Genomic DNA, 26,624 nt, shown 5'->3' with positions numbered 1-26,624 from the left:
GGGCCGAGGCGGCCGCGTGCCGGGGGAGCGGGCTGGGCGCGGGGAGCTCCCGGCGCCTGTGCCGCGCGGGACGGAGCCGCGGCAGCGACGCTGGAGGGGCGAAGCCTCCGTCCGGCCGCCCTCACGGAGCCGAGCGGCGCGGAAGGGGCGTCCGCCCGGTGCCTCGGCCTCGCTCAGCGGTCCCGGTGGCGGGGGCTGAGCTCGGGCGGGGCGCGCTGCCGCCCGCCCATGGCGGAGCGCCAGGCGGTGCTTTGCTGCCGCGGGCCGGGAGCTGCAGGAGCCGCCCCGGGCGAGCGGCGCCGGGCGCTGCCGCGGTCACTGTGCGGCGGCTGCCCTCGGGCTGGCGGAGGCGCGGGAGCCGCCGAGCTGCAGCCGTCTCCCTCGGGCCGCTGCCGCTGCTGCGGGCGGGGGCGGACGAGCGGCTGCGGAGGCGGCTCCGCGGCGGGCTCAGCCTTGCGAGCAGAGAGCGCTCGACATCGCTGGCATGACACGGCTGCTGAGTGCCTCAGTGCTCGTGGCTCTTCCTTCCACGCAAACGGATGGAGCGGCATCGCTGAGCAGTAAAACACAGCGATGGCCCGGAGAATGGCGAGCGCAAGGAGCGCCGGGCAGGATCCTTCTGATGGCACAGGTGCGATCGGCAAACTCAGCCCCTTGTGCCCCTGCCCTCCCGACCCCCAGGGGAAATGCTCTCCAGCCTCGAGCTGCTGAGAGACAAAACGTGTGATTTGACACTAGGGTCCGGAAAAGGTTTCCGTTTAGATTAGCAAATGCCTTAATTGTTCTCGGTTACATCCTAGGATCGGTTTTAGGCAGTGACTTTCTACCGCTTGTCGGATTTTCTTGTGCAATGGTAAGAAAATAGGCAGGTCTGATACTGGTTTCGCTTTTTTTCTACTTCATGTTCCATGAGCTGCTTTTATCCAAGCAATTGGTTTAAAGTTCTACTGTAGGCGTTTCTGGTTCACTTTTTTTTTTTTTTTTTTTTTTTCCCTCTAAATCGGCAGTAAATATAGCTGAGTAAAATTACCTTGGTTTTCTTCCTTCTTAAATGTTTTTATTGATAATCCTATTTGAATATGCAGAACACGTGGGTATGTCCTGTAATATATCCTAGCTTTTCTTGTTTACAGGGTACTCAGAAAATATTTTTCCCTTAGAGTCCCACTGAAACATTCTCCGTGCAATCTCCGTTAAGGTCTGTGTTTGCAAATAAGCCACCATCAGCTGAGATATTTGCCTGTGTACCTTTTCCTGTCATTCAGAGCTTACGTTCTGTGGTTTTTATGATAAACCTATCAAACTTGCGAAACCGTTTTGCAAGTCTTAACCGTTGAAGGCAGCAAGAAGTGGTTTTAAAGGCTGTTCTTGAGCAGACAAAGGGGAAAAGTGTGAATTTGCTGCTGAACTTGTCCTTTTTCATTTGACTTGCCTTGAATTATTTAGGAAGAGAGAGAACTAGAAAAAAGAGAGAAATAGAATTGGTTCTTGAGCCCTCCTAAAATGCTCCCCGTGATTCCGTGTGGAGCCAAAGTGAAGGGTGATGGAACAGAGCCCCTGTGCTTTAGAAGGAAATCAATTTCAACCTGATCTCCACCCTGAGTCTCCCTAATTTCTGTTTTTAAAATGCAAACTCAGTTTAGGAAGTGTTGGGAGTTAGTATTTTGGGGAAGAAATGGCAGTTGCACAAACCGTTCCATTTCCCAGAGGCTCTGGGAAGGATTCATTTTGTAAGCGCTGTAACTGCCATCGGTTGGGGGTTCGGGGTTGGAATGTGCACTTGCCCTCAGATAAAGCACTCGTTCATTTGCATTTCAGTGCCAGGAGTCTGGAGAAACTGGAGAAGAGCCCAAGAGACATTTTTCATCCTGAGATACAAAAGGTAGGAAGTGACTTTTTTTGGTTTGGTTCTTTTTCTTTATGATTTCCTGGAAATAGAAGTAATTAAGTATAGATACCAATGGTTTGTTTCTTCCAGTAGCTAATAATAATAATAATAATAATAATCTAATACTACTTAAACTGTCTCTTTATCCATTGAACTGGCCATTTCAAATCCAAACTTCTAAACACCAATAAAACCATCATCCTTGTAGAATCTTTAATAGGAGGGGGCTAAAGATGCTGTTTTTGTTGACAGGATTTATTGGTTCTTGAAGGGCAAGAGGTGAGTACAAGCCTGACTACTTCTTGCTCACAGACCCGTCCGGTGAATACGGCTTTGTATTTGGATGGGCTTTTGATGACTTCTAAATCAATTGCTCGTTACAGTAAAAATAAGTCCTGTTTTTTTGAACATGACAGCAAAAATAACTTGAAGCACCACCTAAATAATAATAGATCACCAATTTAAGTTAATGATTTTATGCTATACTATCAAAGTTTAAAGGTAAATCATTATGTATTAGGAGATGGTATAAAATGTATGTTCTAATGTGTAGGATGTATGCAAAGATTAGAGGAAACAAATTTTTATGTCTTCTGTTTGACTGTTTACCAAATAATATTTGGTTTTATTTTCCAGGGATCGGTGAATTTTAAATTTGGAGTCCTCTATGCTAAGGATGGTCAGCTTACAGGTGATGAAATGTTCAGTCACGGTGAGTTTTCCACCTTCTCCTTAATTGTTTTGCTCATCTGAAAAAAAAAAAAAAAGGCAAGTTAAAAAAGGTATGTTTATTATTTGTTACCCCGTTCTGTCCGTTTCCTCAGTATTTGCTGGAGCTCTGCTTACCCAAGCTTTGGGTAAAACAAGCTTTGGGTTCCTTCTGTCCCACTGGGAGTTGCCCAGTTTGGTTGCATCTGGTGAAATTCACCCTGAGCCCTTACAGAACCAGCTCAAACCAGGTGAGAGCCATTCGCAGCTCTCTCAGGACACCCGGAGGAGGATGGGTGACGTTTCTGAGCATCTGGCAAGTGCACTTCTATCAAAACTCGGCCTGTGACATTGCTGGGGAAAACCCTTCTGTATCCTGAAGGGTTCCTCAAAGTCTGTTGAGGATCCGGTTAGCAGTTGCTCACCTGGATGGTTCCAGCTCCTCAAGCTAACACTTGTACTCTTGCCATGTAGTTTAGATCTATTGTAGTTTTGTTATTTTGCAAGATTTTACGTCTTTGGACAATAACGTGCATTTCACTCTTTGGAACCTCTTGGATCATTCTTTGGTGCAGCACCACCTAATGGGACACTTGGCTGCTGTGCTGAAGGGCTTGGTTACTGGAATTGTAAATCCCGGAGAGTTTGTAAGTCTTCTGTCCCCAGGGAGGTGTCACGCTTTGTTCACCGTTGCTCTGTTTGTCGGGTGCTGCTTCTCGTCGGAGGTATTAACTTCAAACTGCCCTGTTCTTTTTTGAACTTTTTTTCCTGGTTCTCTCCGTAGGGCAGGGAAGGACTCTCGTATCCCGGTCGTCAGACTCAGCGCTGCCCGAGAAGATACAGAGACTGTAAAAATCATAAGGAGCAACTAGGACTGCAGAGGAAACAAACTGGAGAGAACAAAAGGTGATATTGTTCTCCTTCCCCTGGATTAGAAACATCCACTGCGCTTTGATGCCGGTGGCTGCCAGGGGCTCGTTAGGTCTCTTGAGGCAGGTGTAGGTGTTCACTTGTAGGTTTTCTCTCTGGACAAGTCAATTCAGACTTTGCTAAGCTTATATTTGAAAATTACTCTCTAGTTCAGTCCAGCATGACATTTTTGAATGTTGTAAAAAAAAAACATGTTACTTTGAATTTGCTAATGATGCGAAGCTTTAGGGAAAAATAAGATTTTGGTGTCAGGAGATAGGGGAAGAATTTAGTGGGGACGTTAGACTGGCGTAAAGCCTGCTTTAAGCTGGACTGGCACACTGGCAGATCCCCTATCCAACAGGAGTGCTTAGATTAGCCCGGGTGCTGCCCATTGTTTCTGTAGGAATAAATGTTTCCTGGCCTTCAGAAGTAAGCTGCTTTGAAAACCTGGAAGCTGCAGTACGGTGACAATCCACGTGCTTGGGATTCAAAGGAGATTTCAGAAGGGTGATGGGCTTTTGTCTTTTCCTACAAGTCCATGTAATCCTACGGAGGAGTTTTTAATTGCGTGCTGCCGAGTCATCCATCAGAGCCCTGTTGTACCGATCATCGTGCAAATACAAAACAAAAAATCAGAGCCTGTCCCAGCCCTTAGAGCCCAGCCCATTATTTCCTCAGGCTGCCTCTGTGTGCCATTGATACTCACCACGGGAGCGAGCTGAGGGTGGCTGCAGCTGTTGGGAGCAAACTCTTTCTCGGCACACAGCAATAGAACTGGGACGACGCCTGGGCCAGCGCCTCTCTGCTCTCGTCTCCCCAATCTCCAGCAGAGCAGCTCCGGCCCATCCGGGTGTGCGTGACCCAGTTCCCGATGGTCTGAACGCGCTGGGCAGCGCTCGGCTGCTGTGGGGGTTCAGGGAAGGCAGAGTGTGCATCATCATCCTCCTGAACCTAAGACAAACCCAAGGGAGAAGCCATAGGGTGGCAATCAGTCGCATCCATGCTAAATAAAACTCGCAGGTGTTTGTAAGGATTGTTTCTGCTTGTTCTTTGTTGTGCTTCTGTGCTTAGAAAGCGTCCCTTGAAAATGAGTTCAGTTCATCACTGGAAACTTTGTTTGCAGACCCTCACTGAGCAGAATTTGTTGCAGACTCGGTGCACGCTGTGCTGCCCTCCTGGGAGTGTGAGGAGCTCCAGCGTGCTACTTTGTGCTTTAGGACACTCTGAGGGATTTATTCCTTTTGGGATCCACGATGAGAATTCCCAAGAGAGGTAATAATAAGGTATGAGATTGGAAAAAAGCCTGTGTCCTTGGAATGTTGTTGTTGTTGTCAAAAGTTAATTTTTCCTTCTTCCTTAGCCAGTAGTCAGCTTTTTGCTTTATTTTTGTGGTATCAGTATTTGATTGTTTAAAAAATTGCTTCAGAAGAACTGCAGTGGCTGGCCACCAGGACCTTGTTCCGATTTGCCTATTTGCTTGTAGCTAAAACGTTTCCATATTGTTTATCATTCTATTGAAGAAACTGCTGCCCAGTCAACTAAGAACTGAACATCTCTCTGTCTGGGACATGGGGAGAGGATTTAGGTCATGTCTTTGTTTCCAGAAAAAAGTTCCAGTGTAGTTTCTAACTAGAGGAAAAGGGGGGGGTGCAGACTCGGGGCTCTGATGCCACTGGGGGCACCCCGAGGTGCCCAGGAGAGGGAGCCCCACTGCGGTGCAGGAGCAGGTATGTTATCACGTACTAGAGAGCAAATTATAAATAGAAATATGAAAATTATAAATATAAAAATATTTTTAAGTCGTTAAAAAAAGCGGGTTTTTTTACTTGTCAATAGGCAAGGTTTTGATGATAAAAATTATAAATACAAACAATATAAAGGTAGAAATCTAAGTCTAGAAATATAAATACATACAGAAAGTTTAAAACTAGAAGAAAAAATCAGTTGCAGCAGTAGATGCAATACATAATATTAAATAGATGTCTAGAATTTTATAGATATTATAGATAATTATTAATAGATTGCATCAAAAGAAACTATAAATAGAAATGTGAATATAATTATACAAAGTATGAAAATATTTTGATATCGTTTAAAAGAAGGTGTTTTCTTGTATTTATTTGGTTAGAGATGGGGTTTTTCTTTGGATTAATAGAAGTATTCTAGAAATATAAATCTAACTGTAGAGAGATCCAATCGATAGAGGAGGATATTTCTAAAACCACAACCGAACGCCGCCGCCTTCGGGGGAATCGCACGAGCTCGGCCGAAGCAAGGCGAGAGCGGCCGACCCTGACGGCCTCGAGCGAACCGAGGCGAGGCTTCCGAGGCTGCCTGAAGCGAAGCGAGCCGAGCTCAGGCGAAGCGAGCCTGCTGCTCTCGTGCGCGCTGCTTAGCGCCAGTGCGCTCCCAGCCTAATGAGCTCCTGCCCGAGCCCGCGCTCCCGGTCGTGTCCGCGCCGTGGCCGGGCCGCCCGCGGGACGCGGCAGCGGGAGAGCCCCGAGCCGGGCGAGCTGAACGGGAGGCGGCGGCGCTTGCCCGCCCGCCGTCGGGGAGCCGAGGCGAGGCGAGCGGAGCCGAGGCGCGCCGAAGGCACAGAGCGGCTGGGAGTTGGGCCGAAGCGAGGCGAGCTCGGCCGAAGAGGCGAATGCAGGCGCCAAGAGCCGAGTTGAGGCGCCAAGAGCCGACTGGAGCCGAGCGTCTCCGGAGCGAGCCGAGCTCCGCCGAGCGCCGCAGCATCCCGGGCAGGGCGAGGCGCCGGGCCGGGCTCGGGGTGCAGCCGGGGCTCTGGGAGGCTTCCCCGCCTGTCCCTCTCTCTAGCCCTCCTTCCTTCTCCCCGTATTCGCCTTCTCTCGCTCCCTTTCCCCCATTCCCTCTCCCCCCGCAAAGCCGGCTCCTTCCTGTCCTGTCCCTAGCCCGCTACTCCCTTCTGTTCCCCCTGTCTCCTTCCTGTGCCCAGCCTCCGTGTACCCTCGTCCCGGGCTTTCCCTTCCCGTGCCGCTTTCCTGCACAGCCCGAGCTCCCTCGCCGCCCTTTGTCGTGCCCTGCTCTCGCTCCTCTCTTCCCGTGCCCCCTTTCCTTCTTTGCCCCGCAGCCGCGGGGCTCGGGCTGCCGGAGAATAAAGCCCCGAGGGCCGGAGCCCGGCGCCCCTGGGCCCTTGCGGGAGTCCCCGCGCGGGGCCGGAGGCTCTCGGCGGATCCCCCCGTGCCGCTCAAGCAGCGCGGCCGACAGCGCCGGAGCTGCGGCTTTGCCGGCATCGCGCTGAGAGCGGCCCCCGCTCCGTGCCGGGCCGTCCCCGCCGTCTGTGCCGCTCCCTCTCTCGCTGCCCCTGGCCCTTGACAGCGAGGCTGGGCAGGAACCTCAAGCCTTCTGGGGGCTGCCCCCCCTTTCTTGTTGCAGCAGAATCCCTTGCTGGGGCCATGCACGTGTGGGAAGGGCTTGGGGGAAGCGCTGCGCTGCTGTCCAGGGCAGTCGGACTCGTTCTGAGCCTTCTTTGGGGGTCAGGGAAAGGGGGGGTGAAGGCTCGGGGCTCTGATGCCGTTGGGGGCAGCCCAAGGTGCCCAGGAGAGGGAGCCCCACGGCGGTGCAGGAGCAGGTGGGGGGCGGGCGAGGGGCGGGGGTCACGCTGGGTGCCGTCCCCCAGAGGGACCCAAAGCTGCCACCAAATGCACAGGGAAATTGCATTCCAATGTCTTGGAACAGAGGCTCATCGGAAGTTCTCTCAGCTATCCAAGGCACGGAGCCCTGGAGCCAAGGCAGCCTGAGCTGCTGCGTGCTTGCTGTGAGCCTTGAGGTGAGCGCGCATCATTCCGGCCTGGGATCGATTGAAATGCGCTAAGGAAACCAGCTCTGGGGAGGGAGGGAGGCAGGGAGGGAAATGCTCTCTTAACATGTGCCAATGCTTCTGTCAAACTCATCAGGGCAGGACAGCGTTCAGACTGAAAGTGTAAGAAGATGTGGAGTGAGACAGAGAATCTGACAGGAGCATCGGACTCACAAGTGCACGAATTTTGCAGAGCGCCGCTTGGATTTAAACTCAGAAGTTGTAAGGAATTTGGGAGGGAGAAGGGACATTTCAGAAGGAGAAGAAGGAGAAGATGTTACAGTCCTGGCAAAACCTTTTGTTCTGGCTAATAAAAGAAGTTAGTTTAAAAAATAAAAAATAAAATTTAAAAAGTGGTTTTTTTTCCTTCACTGTTGTATTCGTTGGTGGTTCGTTATATGGTGTGTTGTTTTATTTCTTGGTCTTATTAACTCTGTGTAAATAGTTTTTTGAGTGAAGCTAACTTTCTGGACGGGTTGGTTTGTATTTGAGGTAGGATTAATTTCAAGAGGTTTCTTTCCTAGACTTCTGATAGGTATTCCTGGGATTTTGGTTTTGTTGTTTACTGCATGTATCAACAGAGAGATTTGGTAGGGCCAGCTGGGCTGCTGGAGTTTTGGGTGTTAATTTATTAGATGGCTTTTGTTCAATGCAGTTTTGAATTGTTGAATTGTTGAAAGGGTTTTTAATGTAGTGGTTTTAAGGCGGTTTTTAAGAATTGTTTGTATCGTTTCACGTTGTTTGTAGTTGGTGTATGATCAGGGATATGGTGGAACTTCTTGAACGTTCTGGTATTAGTGTTCCTAAGTTCCGATTTCTTTCTGGTTTGATTTTTTTTTTTTTAGTTTTATTTTTTGAGACAGGGGCATTTATATGGTGGGGTTTTATAGGCAATATGTTTTTAAATTTGGGTAGTGATATTTTTTAGTATTTTAATAGTATAGATTTTTTATTTTCATGCTTTTTTTAAATTTTAAAATAATTTTTAAAGATTATTGGTTATTATTTGTGGGTTAGCATAAATGTAGAGCTTTGGGGGCTTTTTTTAGTAATGTTTAGGGTCAGTTGTAGGGTTTTGAGTTTAGTGAGTTGGTTTGATTTTTTTAATTGGTGTTTGTTTTTACTAGCAGTTCTGTCATTTTCCATGTGTATCTGAGTTTTTTGGGGTTTTGAGCCATTGGTTTAGGAGGAAGTTTATGATGAGAATGTACGGAGCTTTTGGGCTAGTTATAGTGGGATTTAAAGTTTCTTTACAGTTAGGTTGGTTTGAGTTTTCCTTAGGGTTAAATGTCGTGGGGTCTTTGTTCTGTTAGTCCTAGAAATAGGTTTTGTTTGGATACGCTGCGATGGGATGAGCGTGGGCTGCGTACCGGTGCTGACGAAGGTGCGGTATTTGTGTGGTTCTGATGCGTTGGGTTAATGAATTGATATGGTCTAATATATAGATTAACGTAGAAATAAATACAAATATAAAAATAAATATAAAATGATAGTGGTAAACATAAATATAGAAAACAGATAAATATAAAAAACTATAATATATAGTATATTATTGTAACACACCATAATATATATAAATGATGGTCTATTTTATATATATATATATCTAAAGATATATAAATATAGATTGTAAATATAAAAATATTTAAATACAGTTAAAATAAATTGGGGTTTTTTTGATTTGATTTGGTTATAGGCTGGGGTTTTTTATAAATAATATAAATAACATAAAAATAGAAATACAAATATACAAATATATATTATATATACTGATATCTATAAATATTTATTATAAATAAATATAAGAAATATACAATATAAAAATTATATATCTATTTTCATATTATTTATATTATTTATAGAAAACCCCCTCCTCTGTGCAGTCTGTCACAGTTGCCCACAGTCTGTCGTGCTGCTTACAGAAGTGCCAAAAGCCAAAACCTTGAGGAACAGACCTTAATGTGACTCTATAAATGGCTTTAATAATCCCCTCCTTTCTTGTTTTCTTTTTGAGGCAATCCTGATTGCCTTTGGTTTTCTCCAGCCAGAGTTAATCCAAAATCTGTCTCTTTGGGCCCCTTTCTGGCCTTGCCTAGAGCACAGCACACTTTGTTCCCCCTTGAATGTTTCTCCTGGCTGGTGAGGCCATGAAAGGAGTGGGAGATGATGTGAGAGGAGCTCAGTGCGGGGCAATTGCAGAGTTCCTCGCTCTCCCCTGTGCAATAAGGAGGGGAGCAGTGCCCAGCAGGCAGACGATGGAACGAGTGGAGATGCCTTGTGAGGAAGGCAGAAGGAATTAATGTCTGCAGGAGCCCAGGGAGCGCTGGGGCTGTAACTGGGAGATGCACAGCAGACATTCTCCCCACACAGGGCAGGGCCGGTTTCTCCTGTTTCTGGGCAATGCCGGGGTGGCTGTCACTGCTGCTGCCACTGGAACTCTCAGCCCAGGGCTCAGGCCATCAGCGCCAGCAATCATCTCTGCCAGCTCATGGGCATTGCTGAATGTCTCCTGTGCTGCTCAGTGACGCTCAGCAGCCTCCGTTCTGCTCAAAATCATTTCAGTGGGAGCTATGAGGCACAAAAATGCTGAGACCGATTTCACAGAGCCACCTGTCCCTCGTGAGTGCAGGGTGCAATCCCAGCAGAGCAGGGGCAGCTCTCCCTGGCTGTGCTTTCTCTCAGCACCTGAATGACCCTCAGTGGTTGGCAGGAAAGGGGCTCCAGTAAAGTGCCTCCTTTCTCCTCTTCCTGGAGTCCCAGCTGCAGAAAGAACTGAGCAGTGGGGTGCAATCCTTGTTTGAAATGGCTGAGAATGAACCTCGATCCCAGCCTCAGAACTGAGCCCCGATCGTTGCGTTTGCCTTCTCCTGGGTGCGCTGCAGTCGCTGCCGTGCCCCAGGGCAGGGATTTGTGTGCCAGCCTTAGCAGGCTGAAGTGTTGGAGATCTCTGGGTGGGCAGGAAATGGAATGGGCTGCCTTGGCCGCACCTGCTCCTGCCAGCTGGATCCAATATCCATGGGGGACTTTGCAGGCACCGCGTGCATCAGTCCCGCTCCTTAGGACAGGCTCCCAGCTCTGCCCTGGCACTGATCCGGGAGCTCTGGGACACCAAGGGTTTGGAGCGGCCCCTGAGCCTCGGCAATGCCTGCAGGGCTGGAGGCTTCCCTGGGCCAGGGCAGGGAATCCCTGCTCGTTCCCAGGCGGGAATGCCCGGGCTGGAGCAGCTGGGAGGCGTGGCCCATGGAAAGCGACGCGAGCTAAAGGCCGAGAGCTCCGGGGAAAGCAGCGGCTGCCAAGGGAGCTGAGCCAGAGGCAGCCCGGGCAGGGCAGAGGATGGGAATCCTGAAAGGTGAACGCGCCCAGACCGGCAGAGGGCAGAAAGCAAAAGTCCAAGCCAGCAAAAGACAACGTAAACCGTGGAGATAAAAAGACTCTTGAATTTGCCTTTTCATAATGAAATAAATCCAGCTGGAACAACAGAAATAAAAGCAGTGGGAAGGATCATAGCAACAGGTGGGGTTTTGCTCAGCTCTGCTTTGCTTTGATTCCACTACAAAAGATCAAGGCTTCTCAGGAAGATGGAAATGAACACATAGGTTGATCCAAGAGCAGTGAAAAGTGGGAATGAGGCACTTTTAGCCCCAGGAATGGCTCTTCCCTTGTGCGCTAAGAGAGCTTCAGCAGCAATTCCCGCTTTGGTGACATTTTCCAACAACGTGGATTTTCTACAGGGGCAGACTTGGAAAAGAGCAGCTCCACGTTGAGATCATGTTGAGAGCTGCTCATGAGTGTCACAGCTGCAGCTCCCCAGAAGCTGAACTGTTCACTGCAGAAAGAAGGAGAGGCAATTTGTTTTGCCATTAGCAGTGTGCTAACAATGTGTGCCATGCAAAGGTCACGAGCAGAGATGGCAGCAGGCTTTGCTCTGAGAAGCAGAACAGGTTGGATTTAGGGCATCCTAAGGAGATTGGAGTGAGACAAAAGCTCAGCTGCTAGGAGCAGAGGAGCACGTGGATCCATCCAGGGATTTCTCTCATGGAAAGCTAAATAGGCAAAGATCTGGCATCAGCTTTAATTGATGGCTGTCATCTTTCCGCTTTTGAGACCTAGTCAGTGGCACGGTATTGGCCAGAGTTTTAAACAGAAAATGGCATCAGGTGTTATGAATCTTAGCTAGGTGTGATTGCGTAAAGAAGGAAAGGAGAACAGCGCTGTTTCTCTTTGTTTTGGAGCCTGCAGCCATGGTGGCTGCTTTGCACAGTGCACGTTGGTAGCGGTCGGTGTGCGAGAGTCTGTCAAATGAATATGAAAGCTTCTGGCCATGCCTTGATCCCGCGCAAGGAGCACAGAGCGAGTTCTCCCCTCAGGAGCAGCCCTGTCGGCCGGCAGTGCCGGCTCCTCCCGGGCACTGCCATGCGCCTCCTCCTCCTGGCGGAGCCCGAGCAGAGAGCCCGCGTCCCCGAGTGCCCGGGCGGGATGCGAGTCCCGGGCTCGGGCCCGTCCCTCTGCTCCCGCTCAGTGCAAGGGGCTCGGTGCCGGCTGCTGCCGAGCCCCGGCCGCTGGGGCTCCGCTTCCTCTGCCAAAGCTGCCGCTGTCCCTGAGCGAGGCGGGGCAGCTGCCATGGCCCGGGAGCGCGGCCATCCTTGGCGAGCTGCTCCTTCCCGGCGGCGGCAGCTGGGAGCTGCCTCAGCCTGAGCTCAGGAGCCGGGCAGGAGCGCCCGGATCGTCACCCGCTGCTGCCCGCTCCGGCCCGGGCACCGGCCACCCCTTCGCTTCCCCCGGGCCGAGCGGATCCGGGGCTGTTCCCCGCGCCGCGGCAGCGCCTGGGGAGCCACGAGCGGCATCGCTCCGTGAGCCGGAGGCGGCGCAACAAACCCGGCTGGGGATAATGGGATATCGCAGTGCTGGGATAACGCGGTATTGCAGACAGGCTGCATTTGATGGCATCCTTTCAGGGCAGGCTTCCTACCTTCTAATGCCACGGGTGGGTTTTTTGCTAGCCTGCAGCAGTTCTCCCAGGAGAATCAAATGTGTGAGAGGTCCATTCCCTGTGACCATCTGTGGGGATGGCCGCAGTCAATTCCACCACCCTGTGAACTGAGACTAATAAATTGGGCATTTTTCTGGTCTCAGAATCGGGAGTCCTGTGGGTTGTTTGCTTGTTGTTTTTTTTTTTTTTTTTTGGTTTTGTTTTTTTTGTTGTTTTTTTTTTTTTTTTTGTGGTGGTGAAGGTGAGGAGGGCTCAGGGACAAAGTGCTCTGCTGCTGGCACTTGGACCCAGTCGCAGCTGGGCAGGCCGAGGGCTGTGAAGCCGGGACTTGAGCCCTGTGTTTCGGGGGTGCAGAACGAGGCTCGCCCAGGCCTGGAGCACAGAGGCCGAGTCCTGCATTTTGGGGCCCGGGGCCAGAGCCGAAATGCTGCGCGCGAGTGCTCGGAAGGCGGAGCCCCGGCCCGGCGCTGTCCGGGCCCGGCCCCGGCCTGACGGGGGCGGCTTCGGGGCTGAGAGAAGCGCTCAGGCGCTCCCTCGTGGCGCTCGGCAGCGGAGGCCGAGCTCCGGCCGAGGCTCTTCCCGGAGCCGGGACACTCGTGGGGCCTCTCCCCGGTGCCGATGGGCGGGGGGTGAGGAGCCGGGAGCGCGGCGTTGCGGAGCCCGTGGGGCCGGCGTTCGGGGGCTCGGGCCCAGCCCCCGCCGCGGTCTCGGGTGCCGGAGGCCCCGGGGCCGTTGCCGGGCGGGCGGGGAGGTGCCGGGGGCAGGAGGCGGGGCGGGAGCCGCGGTGTCCCCGGGCCTGGGCGGGTCCCGGCCGGGGCTCGGCGAGCCCGGGCCCGACGGAGCGGGACGGGAAGGCGCGGCCGACGGTTGCCGCTCCCTGCCCGCCACTCCCGCCCGCGGCGCCGGGACACGGAAGGTGACACCGGGACGGGGCTCTGCGGGCTCAGGAGAGCCAGGCCCCTCCCGCCCCATAGCGATGCCAGTCCCGATGGCGACGGGGGAGAGGCGGCACCGCCCGGGGCCCCCCGGCAGAGCCAGGCAGCGCTCGGCCCCCGCAGCCCGGGCCGCGGTCACGGCCCCGCCGCAGCGGCCCAGGCTCCGAGCGGTCCCCGGCGGGAGCAGCCGTCGGGCGGGGCTCGCACAGCGCCGAGCGAGGCTCCCGAGCGATAGCCCCGGGACCGGGGGGGACAGGGGGGCGGGGCCGGCACAGGTGCGAGGGGCGGGGCCACGGAGCGCGGGCACGGGGCGATGCGACGGTGCCACCGCCACCGAGGCCGGGGGTGGCGGGCAGAGCGCCGCTGGGGTGTGCCGGGCGGTGCCGCCTCTCCCCCGTCGGGCGGATGGAAGCGGCAGCGGGCCCGGGACCGGTTTGGGGCCCGGGATGGCCGCGGGCACGGGGCGCTGCCGGGTGCGGGATCGCGGCCGTTCCCCGGTGCGGAGCCGCCGTGTGGGGCCGGCACCACGCAGGGCGCCCTCTGGCGGACACGGAGCGCGGTGCGAGCGCGGCGCCCCCGCCTGGCGGGGGAACGCGGTGCGGGGGGCGGAGCCTGAAAACAGGGGGCGGGGACAGGGGCGGAACCGGGCGGCACAAGGGACGGGGCCTGAGAGAACGGGGGCGGGGCCAGGCGGCACAAAGGGCGGGACCAGGGGCGGGGCCGGCTCAGGTGTGCACGGCGGGCGCGGCTCAGGTGTGCGGGGCCCCAGAGCGGCTGCGCGGGGCGGGGCCGAGGTGTTTTAGATCCCGGAAATCGCCTCGGCCGCCATTTGCTCACTCAGAGCACGGTGCGGACGGGAGCTCCGTGTGCGGGCTCCGCAGGTAAGGCGCGGAGGCTTCGGCCTCCCTTTCTGTCCCTCTCTCTAGCCCTCCTTCCTTCCCCGCGTATTCCCTTTCTTTCTCCCACTTCCCTCTCGCCCTAAAACGCTCCTTTCCTCTCCTCCCAAACCCGACTCCCCCCACTCGTTCCTGTCGTGTCCCTTCCCCACTACTCCCTTCTATTGCTCCTCTTTCCACCGTCCCTCTTGTCCCCCCTCGGCCTTTCCCTTCCTGTCCCGCTTCCGTCGTCACTCCGACCCCTCTCCCTCCCCGTCCTCACCACCCCCATCTCTCCTGTCTCCCCGTCCTCCCGTTTCCTTCTTTTCTCGCAGCCGCGGGGCTCGGGGTGCCGGGCAAGAATAAAGCCCTGAGGGCCGGAGCCCGGCGCCCCCGGCCTCGCTGGGGTCCCCACACGGGGCCGGAGCCGCTCTGCGGGTCCCCCCATTGCAGTCGAACACACCGCCCGACACCGCCGGGGCTCCGGCTTTCCCAACATCACACTGGGGGGGTCCTGGGGCGGGGGGCCCGAGTTACAGGGGCCCCCTCATTAGGAGGGGGTCCCAGGGGGGAGGGGGGTTTAGGAGGGGCCCCCTCGTTAGGAGGGGGTCCCAGGGGGGAGGGGGGTTAGGAGGGGCCCCCTCCGGAGGAGGGGGTTCCTGGGGGGGGGTGGGGGAGGGCCCCCTCCGGAGGAGGGGGTCCAGGGGAGGGGGTGGGGTCTGGGGGGGCGTAATCCCCCTCCAGGCTCCGCCCCCTTCCCCGGACCCCCTCCTCCGGACGGGGTCCCGCCCCGGCCCCCTCCAGGGACCCCCTCCTCCGGACCGGGGCCCGGGAGGGGGGGAGGGAGGGTGGGGTGGGGGGGACGTAGAGGGGGGCACGTCGCTCTGCAGCGTCAACACACGTAAAAAAAAAAAAATTGCCCGACACACGACCGTCCCCTGCCGTGCTGTCCCCGCCCGCCCCACCCTCCCCCCGGGCCCCGGTCCGGAGGAGGGGGTCCCTGGAGGGGGCCGGGGCGGGACCCCGTCCGGAGGAGGGCGTCCAGGGGAGGGGGCGGGGCCTGGGGGGTATTACCCCCAGGCCCCGCCCCCTCCCCTGGACCCCCTCCTCCGGAGGGGGCCCTCCCCGACCCCCCCCCAGGGACCCCCTCCTCCGGAGGGGGCCCCTCCTAACCCCCCTCCCCCCTGGGACCCCCTCCTAACGAGGGGGCCCCTCCTAAACCCCCCTCCCCCCTGGGACCCCCTCCTAATGAGGGGGCCCCTGTAACTCGGGCCCCCCGCCCCAGGACCCCCCCAGTGTGATGTTGGGAAAGCCGGAGCCCCGGCGGTGTCGGGCGGTGTGTTCGACTGCAATGGGGGGACCCGCAGAGCGGCTCCGGCCCCGTGTGGGGACCCCAGCGAGGCCGGGGGCGCCGGGCTCCGGCCCTCAGGGCTTTATTCTTGCCCGGCACCCCGAGCCCCGCGGCTGCGAGAAAAGGAGGACAGTGGGGAATGGAAAACAAGAACAGGGGAACGGAGAAGAAGGTGGGGAGAGATCGGGGTGTGCAGGACAGCAGAGGACGGGGCTGGGGGGAAGGCAGGCTGGAGGAAGGAGCGGGATTGAGGGCGGGTGGGGAGCGACTGGTGGGGGGGAAGGGGGAGCTGGGAGCGGGGTCAGGGGGGAGTCCGGCTGGGGAGGGAAGGCAGAGGATGGGAAAGTAGGGTAGGGTAGGTGGGGTAGAGAACGAGAGAGGGGCGGCCGTAGGGGGGGAGGGAGGGGAGGGCTAGGGGGGAGAGGGAGGGGGGGGGTTTGGGGGGGGGAGGGTGTAGGGGGTGGGGGAGGGGTGGAAGGGAGGGTAGAAAGGAGAAATACACAGAAATACAACACAACAGAAACGCAGGAGAAAAGAAACGCAGAGAAAAAGAAATATAGGGCCCCGGCCGGCAGCAACCTCCCTCACCCAACGCCGAGGAGCAAATGGCTCCGCCGGGGCCTCCCCGCGCCTTAAATCCCCCAAGGCCCCGCCCCGCGCAGCCGCACTGGGGTCCCGCACACCTGTGCAGGCCCCGCCCCTCGCACCTGTGCCGGCCCCGCCCCCAGGGCCCCGCCTCCCCCCCGCCCCCCGCCCGCCCATAAATCCCGGCGGATCGGCGCCTGTCCCGTTTTCTGCGCGGGATGCTCATCCCGGGAGGCGGCGGGAGCGTCGGTCGGAGCGCTGTGCGGAGATCCGGATCGGGGGCTGCTGCTGGTGCTGCGCGGGGTCCACGGCGCTCGGCTGGGACCGGGACGGGGATGGGGATTTAGGCCTGGGAATTCGTATCCTGGTCCTGCCGGTATTTCTTGTGGAAGCTGGGCCGAGCTGCTTCTTTCTCGGCGGGCAGGGTATGGGTGCCAAGGCCAGAGAATCGAGGTAGGATTGGGGCTGGGATCGGGACCACTATCGCTGCGGTCGGGAAAAGCCGCTCCGGGACAGGCGCTGCCGCTCCGGTTGCGGCCAGCGCGGGGCTGGGTCTCGCCGGGGCTCCAGGCACGCTCCGGCTGCGGCGGCAGGGAGCCGGTGCCGTGCCGCTGCCATGGCCGCCAGGAGGACGACGCTTCCCCGGAGCAGCCTCTGGATCGCGGCTGGCAGCGGGAAGGACACCGAGACCGCCCGTACCGGCCCCGGGACCCCATGGGCATCGCCGCTCGCTCAGCGCCGCCGCCCGCCCCGCGGGGCGCCCCCTGGCGGACACGGCGCCGCCCCGCAGCCCCCCCGGCCCGGTAACGCCACGAGCGCCGCGCTCCCCTACGAGCCCCAGCGCCCGCAGCCCCTGCTCCGTGCCCGCAGCCCCTGCTGGGGGCTGCAGCTTCCCAGCCACGAGCAGCCGCTCTGGGACGGCCGCTGGGGCCGAGGCGTTGCTGCTCCCGCTGCCATTGTGCCTGGGGTGGGACTGGAGCCCCAGGGAAACGCTAGGAAAAACCCCATGGGTTAAAAAACCAGTGCAAACGATTTGTTCTTTATTTCCAGAGCCGTGAGAATCATCAAGTCCAATGTGAGAAGTGACTGGCCCAGCTGTGCATCAAACCCAGAATTTTGGCCTTCTCAGCACTCTGCTCCAAACACCTGAGCCAATCCCAGGGCTGTTCCAAAGGCCCTGTGTGGGATGGCAATGACTGCTGCCACTAAGAGAACTCCTCTGCAAATGCAGCTCCTTCCCTTCTGCTACTGCTGCTTTGCACAGCAGCCCCTGCAATGGCTGTGGGGCAGAACTGGCTGGCACTCAACATGGCAGCACCAAACTCTTCCCCATAGCCCTGATTGTTCTGCCCTTGCCAGGATTTCCCCAGCAGCTGTAAATGTGCTCCCACAATGTCCCTTTGTTTCCCCAGGAAGAAGCCAACAAGACAAGCCCTGAGGGTTACCTTGCTCCGTGGCCAAAGCTCTTCTGGAGAGTGCCGGGGGGCGTTGCCTGCAGGTGAGTGTTGCCAGCTCCAAACCATGCTGGCTGCTGAGGCCAGGGCTGTTTTTCTGGCCCAGGGGCCTCGGTGTCTCCTGCTGGCTGCCAGCCATGCTCCTTGGTGTTCCCTGGCTGTGTCCCAGCTGGCTGGGAGCGCAGGGCAGGAGGAGGCCAGGAGCTCCTGAAAGGCAGCAGCACCTCGTGTCTTTGGCATCTGCAGGGGAGGAGCTGTGCCTGCACTGTGGCTCCTGGGCCAGGGGCTGCTCTGAGCAGGCCCCTGGAAATGCTTCAGCCCGGACAGAGACCACCAGCAGCCCAGCAGGACCCCAAGGAGCAGCTGGCATTGCTGGGAATGGAGGCACGGGCCCTTTGCAGAGGGGCTCAGCAGCAACTCCTGGCTCAGAGCTCCCACACAGCTGCCAGCTGTGGCCCAGCCACCCCAAATCCCTTCCCTCCTCCCCAGCCTGAGGCCATCGGCCATCAGCAGCATCAAAGCCAAGGCCATCTTCCCCCACAGATGTTCAATCCCAGGCAGCAGCCCTCAGAGGTACCTGAAAATCAGTGGGATGGAGTTCGGAGTTTTTCAGGGATCCAGCTGGAAGTGCAGAAGTGATGGAAAGCTTTCCCAGGTAGGTGCCACTGGAGGTGTGCTGAAGACAAAGCTGTGCATCCCTTTCCTGAGAGAAAAGAATTTGTAGAGGCCCCTGCTGAGGCTCTGAAAGGAGCTGAGCTTCTGCAGGGAGAGATGTCCCCCCCTGGGCACAGGGGCTGCCTCAGCTCAGGCTGGGAGCACATCTGGCCACTGCCTTCTCCTGCTCTAAACCATCCACTGGATCTTCTCCATCCTGGAGCTCAGGGGGGTGAAATGGGCTCCATTCCAGGCAGCTCTGGCCAGTGAGCCCAGGGACACCACTGGGCTGAGGGTTCTCAACAGCCACTTCTATGGAATAGAACCCTGGCCTTGGCCCTGTGCTGCTGAGCTTCCTTGGAAGCTCTGCTGGCTCCTGACACAGCTGCTGTCCAAGGCAGTAGCTCTGCATGGGAATGCCCACACTCCATGGGGCACTGGGAGGTTACTGCAGCGGGGATGGAGCAGGGAATTTGGGGCTATGGGTAGAATTCATCAGAACTGGCACAGCTGACAGGGAACCCCAAATCTGGGCACCACACAGAGAACAATCTTTGTCCTGCCCTGTCAGCTCCAACCCCTGGGCTGAGAAGTTTTGGGAATTAAATGGATGGAATGATACAAACCACAGCAAGTGGCATCACCCAGAGGGACAATCCGGGTCCCAGACAATTGCTCCACAATCCACTATGGGGGAAAACACCCTGTGCCTGCCAGGAGCTCTGACTCTGCTTCTCTACCAGCTCCTGAGCAGTGTCAGGGCCACCATGAGGGCCTTAAAATCCAAACAAACCCCCTATCCCACACAGTGAATAATCCAAATAAAGAAATGCATTCTTGTCATCAAAGCTCCAAACTGTGTCAAGAGCTCTGCCAACAAGTTAATGGGATTCCCAAGAATCTCATTAATGCTCTTGGTTTCAGTTTTATGTATTTTTAATCCCTCAGTGGGCAGCCTGTACATCTTATCCTGGGATTTAGAGGCTGAGCAGGGCTGGCTTTGGGTTGACCCCCACCTCTGGCCCCAGCCTGTGCAAACACACCTTGTGCCAGGCTGAGTGAACTCATCACCTCAGCGTTTCCCTCCTAAATATCCCCTCCTTATCTCTCTGGAGATTCACTGACATTTTGCCCAAACCATGCACTCCTCACCTCCATGTGGCCTCCAAGTGTCCATTCTGTTCCTCACAGGTGCCCTGGTGCCACCGTGTTGGTCCCTTGGCCTTTCTCCAGCCCGAGGCTGCTCCTCTGCTCGCTCTCTGCAGTCTCATCCCACAGGGATCCTCTTCTCCCTTCCCTGCTGGCTGCTGCCAAGGAAGGAGGCCACAGGGAGTCTCCAGTGCTGCCCCCTCAGCCCTGGAGAGTCCTGGCTGTGGGCCCGAGGGGCCTGGGATTTCCCAGGGAAATTGTCTGCTCGTCTCCCTTCAATGACCTCAGCAATTCCCTCCAAAATGCCACCTCACTGCCCCTGACATCCCCTCACATTCCACTGCCCTACACAAACAGTTCTTGGATCCCCTCTAGATCACACCAGGTTTTCAGCCACATGAATGGCATCACCTGTGCCCACTGCTCGTTATTCACCCAACCAAAATCAAGAGCAAATGTTGGTTGGGCTTTAATAACAACTTGAAAGAACTTTACAGCACAATAAATCACCTTTTTCTTCTGTGGGTTTTTTTTCCCTTCAGCTGCTGGGCTTCCCTGTGAGGATGTGTGCTGAGCTCTGGGTGGAGGGGACTGTCAGGCTGAAGGGCTGTGGGTTTGTGTTCTTCTCCCTGGGCATCAGCCACTGCCCCAATCCCTTTGCCCAGGCTGTTCCCTGTGCCTGTGCTCAGGCTGGGGCAGCACAGGCAGACGCAGCTCTCAGCACTCCCTGCTCCAAACATAGCTCTGGCCTCCGCTGCAATCTGGCTCTGCTGGGAGGTTTGCTCCTAGAGAAATCCAAGAATTGCTCATGGCAATGTGGAGAATCAATCTCCACAAAGGGAGGTAAGGAATAAAATCCTGCTCTGGGAGCCCTTGGGATCTGCAGGGCTGCTGAGGGAAGGGGACATTCCCTGCCTGCAGTGCACACAGCCCCACCTGCAGCAGCCAGCCCAGCCTGCCAGCTGGGCTCTGCCAGCCCCTCTCTGAGCACCCTCCCTGTGCTGCTCCCTCTCGGTGCCTTTGGCAGTCCCAGCCTGAGCCTGAGCAGCCCAAAGCTCTGGCTGGCAGCCCAGGGACAAAGGGACGCTCCCAGGGATGGGGCACATTCCCAGCAAACGCTCCCAGCAGGGCCCAGAGGCACCCCTGGAGCTCCTGGCTGGGGCTGGCAGGAGGGCACAGCCCCCAGCTGGGCTGGCAGTGACAGCAGTGACAGCAGCCAAGTGCCACGCTCTGGTGGCACAGCACAGACACCCAGGCCAGCACTGCCCGTGGGAGGGGCACAATGAATGCTGCTCCCTGTGCTGCCCCATGCCAGCAGGAAAGCTCCAGGGGCATGGCAACTCCTGCCCCTTCCCCCCAGCCCAGATGAGCACTCCTCAGCTCCCAACACCCAGTTCTCACCTCCAGCCTGCTCCCGGGGCTGCTGCCACCTTCCTGACAAGGTGCCAAAGGCCCCTGGGCACAGGGCTCCCTCTGTGTCTCAGGGCTTGGGCACGGCAGGGACCAGGCTGCTCCAGCAAGGACAGCCTGGAAGCAGAGCAGATGTCCCAGGGCTGGCAACGGGCTGGGGACAGCAGTTCTGAAACCCAGAGTGCTGAAAACAGCCCCCAAAGTGTTCTATGGTCACACCTTGAACATGGCTCCAAAGGGCAGCAGCTCTGGTGCCAGAGCAGCACCTGCACCATTCCCTGTGCCAGCCCTGGCTCACTGAAAAACAAAACAAATCAACCACACCCAGGCCTTGTTTGCACAATTCCTGATCCAAACCCTCACCTTTCCTGCCCGGCACTGAGGCAAATCTGACACAGCATTGAGAAGTGGCCTTTGCTGAGAGCAGCCATCATCCCAGTCCTCCAGCCTTGGCAAGATTGTGCAGTGAATGGACCTCAGCTCTACTCCTAAACCTCAATTTCTGTCAGTTTTTGTTAGAAAGATACTGGACAGGAAATCATGCAGCAGAATTTGCAAATTGCACAAGGAATAACAAGGCCCAGAGCAAAGCCAACCACCCCCATCACTGCTGCACCCCAGTTCTGGGAGAAATGCTGATCTCATTTCTAAATACTGCCCTTCCCTCCCACTCAGTCCTTCCCTGCACATCCCTGCAGAGCATGGACTCCATCTTTTGCTGCCAACAGCACCTCTCCAGCCCAGAGCCCACTGCTCACAGACACAAACTGAGCAAGCCTAAGGCAATGTTCCCAGCAGCAGATGCAATTCCTGAACTCCCTTTTCCCTGGATTCTGAGCCCTTGCAGGAAACTCAGCTCAGCCCAGAGTCTGTTCTGCTTTCCCAGAGGGAAATACAGCCTGATGGGCCCCAGCTCTGGCACCACATTGCCCTTGTTCCTGCTGCCCTGGAAAGGCACAGGCAAAGCCAGTCCCTCAGAGCCCATCCCTGGGCCCCAGGAGAGCTGGAGCTGCTCCCAGATGCCAGGGCCCTGCAGGGCTGTGCTGACACGAGCACAGGCTGACCCCTGTGCCCAGCACCACCCCTCACTCTGCTCCCACGGCTCCCAAATGCTGCCAGCCCTGCCCCTGCCCCTGTGCCAGGGCCGTGCCTGCCCCCAGCCCCAGCAGAGGCTGTCACCCAGCCCTGCAGCGGCTGCCAGCCCTGGCAGAGCTGGGCATGCACTGAGAGCTCCCCAAGGAAGGCCCAGAGCAGCCCTGGGCTGCACAGACAATGCCCAAGCTGCCCTCAGGGCACAGCCAGCACCACAGCTCCAGCAGCCCCAGGGAACTCTGGCACTGCCTCTGCACCTCTGCCCTTCTCCAGCAGGCACAGCTGGGGCTGGGCTGGCAGCAATGGCATTGCCATGGCAGCTCATGCCAGCAGAGAGGAAAAGGGGAGCCCTGTGTCCCTCTGACTCACCCCACAGCGTGGGCAGGACCAGAGCCCTCCAGCGCAGAGCCCTGCTGCTGAAGCCTCTTGCCTTTGGCTGCTCCAACACCAAAGCTTCGGGCAAACATGGGAGGAGTTGGATGATTTTTCCTGCCCTGAAAGAGAGGAGAAAAGAAAATTAAGTCCACTGTGGAAGTCCAAGGATCCCAGCTCTCCTAGCTCTGCTCTGCTGGCTCACTATGGGGTTTTACCCAGGAGAGGTGACACCAATTCAAACACAAACGTGTCCTTTGCCAGCACTTTTATTCCTGACTATTTCAGACAATGAAAGGATGCTCATTTTTCATCTTGCATTCTCTGCCTCATTTGAACAGAACCATTTTTATCCCAGAGCCCACGTGGCAGCCATTCCATCCTTTCCCATTGGACTTGGCACAAAGGAAGGGACACCCGGGATGCTGCACCACAAGAAATCCCAAAGAGAATCCCCTCCAAAACCTCCCAGGGAAAGGGTTTTTGCTTTTGGGACACAAGAAAGGCCTTGGGCCATTTGCACCCACATGGAAAGCCCACACTGAGCACTTGCTTTTAAAGATGTTGCACTTGAAGTTACAGACATGGAATTGCTCTGGGATTTGGCATTTCCTGCACCCACACAAACACATTCAAGGAATTAAGCGCAGAGTCCTGAAGTTTGGTTATTCCAATGCTGTTTTGGTAGTGCCACTTGACACACCAAAATCCACAGCAACACTTCAAAAAATGCAAAGCAACTTTCACCCCCACAGCCCCCTTCCTTTCCATTTTGCAGTTTTGGGCTCCTCTTAAGAACAGCTTAAAGAAAAGAAGAGAAAAGGCCAGGACCTGCTCCCAGCCAGTGCCCCAGCCACCTGTTTGCCAGAGATTCTCCTTACAGCTGATGGCTTTTCTAAGAAAGCTCCAGCTCAGCCTTATCACAATCCCCTGGCAGCCCTCACCATGAGCCCCAAAGGCCAGGGCACATCTGTGTGCTGCCTCAGGAAGCTCAGGGGCTCTCTGGGCGACAAAGCCTGGTTTGGGCCCAGAGCTGACTCTGCTCCCTGCTGGCTGAACTGTGCAGCTGTGGGATGCAGCTGGGTGCTGCAGGGCAGAGTGTGTCACCCTCTGTGCCAGCCAGGCTCCAAAGGCAGCCCTTGGTGCCCCAGCAGCGCTGCTGGAAGCGCTGGCAGCGCTTGGCACAGATGGGATGGAGCCTTCCCACAGCTCTGTGCCCTGGCACCGAGGCTGGCACAGCAGAGAGGCCGATGGCAGCAGAACAAACCCAGCTGGCTTTCCATGGGCACTGATGGCACTGAGAGCCCCAGGCCAGAGCTGCTCCCTGCCCAGCCCAGGAGCTCCCAGTGCTGCTGCAGGGCACGGGCTCTGAGGGAACCCTGCAGCTGGGACAGGAACGCAGCAGCGACAATTCCCAGGCACAAAGAGATCCCCACCTGCTCCAGCAACTGAACCTCTGGGGCTCAGCCCCACGGGCTGTCCCTGCTCCAGGCAGGAGGAGCCACACAGCCCCCGAGGCTGGGCTCACCCCCTGCCCTGCCAGCAGGAAACAAGGGCTTCATGAAGCTCTGGGGACACCTTCTGTCCCCAGAGGGCTCTGACACAACATCCAGCAGTGTGGATCTTTAATAAAGACACCTCGGACCTATCCTTGCCACACACTCGCCTTTGTTATTGCCTCACAGTCTCTGCTTTAAAATGTTTTGCTATTACAAGTGTTTAAACAAGACTGACCGTGAGCCCTGCACCCTTGCCGTGCTCCAAGCCCTAAGGCAGAGCTGGATATCCTCACACTCATCCAGCCTGAGGGAGCTGCTGCAGCATTTAAAACATTTACAAACCACCCCTGCCCTGAGGCTGTGCAGCCCTGGGAGGTGCCTGGGTGCCAGCCCAGCATTAGAGATGGGACATCAGGAGAGCGAGCAGACAATGCCCACTGCAGCCTCTGCACTCTCCGCGCTGCAGCTGCACGATCCTCACTGCTCAGCGACTCTCAGCTCTGATTCCAGGACTCCCGCCAGGAAACTGAGGGCCCTTTCCAGATGCAAATCCCCACAGAGCCACTGCTCTCCTCTCCACCCACCCTCCTGCTCCACCTTTTACCCCTTTGGTAGCCACCACCCCACCCAGGACACAGAGGAGGCTCTCGGGTGCCAACTGAGACCCAAATCGATCCAGGTGCCTCAGGAAATAAATACAAACCAACTCCTCCCTTCTAGGCTAACAAAATGTCCTGGTGCCCAGTTCCTGTTTCCTAAGGCAAAACCCACGCATCAGGGGAAAATGGCAAGTCCCAAACCCAACCAAACCCGGTTTGGCATCGGTTTCCATCAGGACCGTTCAGGTTTCCCAGTGCCCCTCAGCTGCAGCCACAGGAGCAGCTTCTCTCTGGGACCCAGGGGGGTGGGCACAGGGACACCCATCCCGCTGCTTCCCGGCAAACAGAGCTCAGCCCAGCCCAGAATGGAACAGAACAAATGCAGTTCTTGCCCTTGCCATTTATGTCTGAGCTCTGGCACGGTGTTATTGAGCACAAAACTCCCAAGAGGGGACAGTCTGTAACTACTGCTCTGGATCAAGGATCATCTGTCAGTTCGTGTATGCACTGCACAGCTTTCATAAACAGCACTGTAACAGACACTAGTTTAGACTGTAATACTATAATAGAGACTGTGAAATGTTCAAATGCTTTTACACGTAAGGAACTCAGAAAATGGTGTCAGATAATGAGGTGATTTCCCACAGCTGGGGACAATCTTATCTGAAACACAAGATAACAGAAACAGAAACCAGAGCACTGAAAAAAAAAAGGAAAAATTTACTGACCCTCGTTATCAAATAACGAGGGAGTGAAAATAAAACAGGATGGCACCACAGGAAGAAATAAAGTATATTGGTTTAATCCACAAGATGGCGCGAAGGTTCCAACCAAGCAAAAGAACATCTAAACTGAAAAGGACTCTTGGAATATGTATAAACTCTAATGAATATGCACACCCCACTGCAATGGAACAGAATCTAGAGAACACGGTTTAAGGGAACCGGGTGCTCCTGGCAAACAGCCAAGCACCCCAGCGCTGCCTTTTATCCCTTAACAAACGTGTAAAAATTCTAGAGAGTGAACTCTGTTTCTCACCCAATAAAACGCTGTTCCCGCAGCTGGGACGAGCCCCACCTTCATTCCACGGCACACGATCCCAGAGAGCCGCAAGGCCCGGGACAGAGCCGTGCCACCCGCAGCGGGTCCCACGCAGCAGCGCCCAAAGCAGCCCCGGCCCCCTGTGGGTGCCCCCGGCCCCGGTGCCCCCGGCCCAGCTCCCTCCCCTCCGGCCGCTCACCTGAGGGCACCGCCCGCTGCCTCCCGGCGCTGCTGCCGAGCCGAGGGCATTGTCCCCGCTCCTGGCCCAAAGGCCGCGTTCTGCGCTGCAGGGCGCGCTCCGGGGGACGCGGGGGCGGGCAGGGACAGGGTGAGCCGGGCTGAGGCGGCTGTCCCAGCGCTCTGTCCCCTCCCGGGGCTCAGGCCGGGGAGCGGGGCCCTGCCAGCGGCCGCCATTGCAGCGCGGAGCAGAGTCAGGTAGGGCTGAAGAGCCGAGTGTGGCCGAGTGGAGCCGACAACAGCCGAGTGTGGCCGAGTGGAGCCGACAACAGCCGAGTGTGGCCGAGTGGAGCCGACAACAGCCGAGTGTGGCCGAGTGGAGCCGACAACAGCCGAGTCTGGCCGAGTGTGGCCGACGACAGCCGAGTCTGGCCGACAGCAGCCGACAACAGCCGAGCCTACCCGAACGGCCGACTCTGGCCGCGATTTGCCGAATCCATCCGAGCTTAGCTGAGGTGAACTGAACAGAACGCGACGGAACCGCGTTCAGCCCAACCGAACTAGATAAGCCCGACCGAACTAGATAAGCCCGACCGAACTAGATAAGCCGAACCCACCTGAACATTACGGCGTCGCTCACTCACCCATCTCTCAGTGTGGGCAGGCACCCTCAGCTCCAAGGAGCCGTGCAGAACGAGCGCTCTGTCCCTTGGGAAGCACGGAGTGATCAGCCCCAGGGACAGGAAAGTACAGACAAATGCCATGGTCAGCCCTGAGGATTCAGGAGGATTCCAAGCCAGTGGCCCAGAACCTGCCACAATTCTATCTACAATTGCAATGTAATTACGGTGGGACAGTGCCAGGCTGGAGTTCAGAGAGCTCGGCCGTTCCACCGGGGCTGGGGACATGACTGAGGGGGTTTTGTGTCAGTCTGATGGCCCTGAGCAGCATCAAGAACCAAAAGGAAATTTTACAGAAATGTTTTGAGATGGATTGCCCCAAAAACTTGGGCTGCTTCTAGGGGGACAAAAGATTGAAAAAGCTTTCTGTTGAATTCCTGTCAGAAAGTCCAGACCCACTGGTTCAGCTATGGAAGGGATGGATATGATG

The 26,624-nt window shown here is 56.4% G+C and overlaps 3 long non-coding RNA genes across 5 annotated transcripts; 2 read left to right on the top strand and 1 right to left on the bottom strand.

Moving 5' to 3' along the window:
* The first annotated feature begins 47 nt into the window (after positions 1-47).
* LOC143694280 (uncharacterized) lies at positions 48-4,538 on the top strand. Of its 3 annotated transcripts, XR_013182631.1 has the most exons (6): positions 48-631; positions 1,134-1,198; positions 1,819-1,882; positions 2,141-2,167; positions 2,525-2,600; positions 3,381-4,538. It is a non-coding gene; the product is annotated as an uncharacterized LOC143694280 (long non-coding RNA). The 3 variants fall into 3 exon arrangements; XR_013182629.1 differs by lacking the exon at positions 2,141-2,167 and having other exon boundaries at positions 52-631; XR_013182630.1 differs by lacking the exons at positions 1,134-1,198; positions 2,141-2,167 and having other exon boundaries at positions 59-631.
* A 2,507-nt stretch (positions 4,539-7,045) lies between these two features.
* On the top strand, positions 7,046-7,702 carry LOC129121094 (uncharacterized). Its single transcript, XR_008534375.2, has 2 exons — positions 7,046-7,301; positions 7,429-7,702. It is a non-coding gene; the product is annotated as an uncharacterized LOC129121094 (long non-coding RNA).
* Positions 7,703-17,078: 9,376 nt separating this feature from the next.
* Positions 17,079-25,897, bottom strand: LOC143694279 (uncharacterized). Its single transcript, XR_013182628.1, has 2 exons — positions 25,537-25,897; positions 17,079-22,320 (listed from the first exon to the last, which is right to left on the bottom strand). It is a non-coding gene; the product is annotated as an uncharacterized LOC143694279 (long non-coding RNA).
* Between the last annotated feature and the right edge of the window lie 727 nt (positions 25,898-26,624).

The sequence above is a fragment of the Agelaius phoeniceus genome, chromosome 6, assembly GCF_051311805.1.
Source record: "Agelaius phoeniceus isolate bAgePho1 chromosome 6, bAgePho1.hap1, whole genome shotgun sequence".
In the NCBI taxonomy this organism is placed as follows: domain Eukaryota; kingdom Metazoa; phylum Chordata; class Aves; order Passeriformes; family Icteridae; genus Agelaius; species Agelaius phoeniceus.
This window is presented reverse-complemented; position numbering and strand designations above follow the sequence as displayed.